This window comes from Myotis brandtii, unplaced genomic scaffold (genome assembly GCF_000412655.1).
Source record: "Myotis brandtii unplaced genomic scaffold, ASM41265v1 scaffold573, whole genome shotgun sequence".
Classification (NCBI taxonomy): Eukaryota; Metazoa; Chordata; class Mammalia; order Chiroptera; family Vespertilionidae; genus Myotis; species Myotis brandtii.
In genome coordinates, this window is record NW_005370145.1 from 391,488 (window position 1) to 391,946 (window position 459).

At 69.1% G+C, this 459-nt stretch overlaps 1 long non-coding RNA gene across 1 annotated transcript in view; it reads left to right on the forward strand.

Annotated features, from left to right (window-relative positions):
* Positions 1–170, forward strand: part of LOC102262942 — a 458-nt gene extending 288 nt beyond the window's left edge. Inside the window, exon 2 of the long non-coding RNA XR_314290.2 lies at positions 41–170. This is a non-coding gene — a long non-coding RNA (uncharacterized LOC102262942). The remainder of the gene's footprint in view (positions 1–40) is intronic.
* The last annotated feature ends 289 nt before the right edge of the window (positions 171–459 follow it).

Here is a 459-nt window from a genome sequence, read left to right on the forward strand (position 1 = left end):
TCCCCCGAAACCTCCCCCTGACCCCCCTTTTCCCTTCTAGGAGCAGTGCTGACCCCCGCCCCGGGGTTCCAGACTCCACTCCCGCCTTCCTCTGACTCCCCGGACCTCCCACTCCCGCCCGCCCTCGGGATCGACTAGATCCCTCCCTCTCCCCGAGGATTCCGGCTGGATCTCTGCCCCTGCACCGCGGATCCTGCTCTCCCGGGCTTCGGGCCCCTGGGGATTGCGGTGGACTCCTCCTCCCGCACCCGATTCCTTGGGATCCTCCGCCTGTACCACCTCCTGGTCCCTCGAAGCCGGCCCACGGAGCCAGTGGATCCTCAATCCAGTCTTGTCCCGTAGCCTCCTCCTCACTCCACTGTCCCCACTGCGGGGTTCCCTGTGCTCGGGTTCCTCCTGACCCCCTCCCCTCCCCTCCCCGGGGATCGACTGGATCCCGGCCCCGCCCCCTGGGGCTGG